The following is a 944-nucleotide window of genomic DNA, read 5'->3' on the forward strand; positions in this document are numbered from 1 at the left end:
CAAAAATAAATATATTTACTATTTTAACCAATTCAATATTATTACTAAAACTTTTGATGAGTTTTACTAAGTCAATGTAGCAGTACCCTTGAGTAGTGTACCCTCCCTACCCATCATTTTCAGCATACTATTAAGAATAGCATGGTTTAATTTGCAACTATATATGTATATTGGATCATTGAATTGCTTAGAATCATAATGAATTAAACTACTTGGGATATGTGCACTTTACTTGAAACTTTTTTAATTTTCACCTCCTTTTGTTCCAAAATGTAACCAACAAACTCAACATAAATCAAGTGATGTGATTTGTCCATTACATGAAAGTATGTATTAACATCAACATATATACAGTAAAAGAATCAAAGCAATGGATTTTGTTTGTCTTCTTCAGCAACTGGATGTGTTCTTTCTTGTAATTCACCAAAGTCTTATTAACACTATTATCCATTGTTGTGTGATAATCAAAATACTAGTACAACTAAGCACATTATTGGCAACAATTCCACTTTAAGAATGAAGGAATATGTGGTTCAACAGTTTCAAGATTAGATTGGTTATATATCTTTATAATAAAGTATCACAAATTCATCAAATTCAGAACCAATCTTTTTTCTTTTATCTTTGTTGAATCTAGTAGTCAATGGTTGATTATGCCGAAAGCTATAGTTGTTAATATAATTTTTTTTATGTAGAAGGCAAAGCTATGTTAATGAGATCAAGAACACAAAGATGATGAAGAACAGAGAAGGGAGCAGAGGAAGAGTTGCTTAGGAATGAAGAAACAATTGTGAATTTGTGATTGTATTGGAACTCAATTCTGATCTCACAAGAGTATTATGCAGCAGTATATATACTACTGCCAAGAACAATATCGCAGCCAAAAATGTTATTTCAACACCAAAATCAATTGTTATATATTTTTTTGTGTAAAAATATTAAAA

The sequence above is a fragment of the Arachis ipaensis genome, chromosome B02, assembly GCF_000816755.2.
Source record: "Arachis ipaensis cultivar K30076 chromosome B02, Araip1.1, whole genome shotgun sequence".
Classification (NCBI taxonomy): Eukaryota; Viridiplantae; Streptophyta; class Magnoliopsida; order Fabales; family Fabaceae; genus Arachis; species Arachis ipaensis.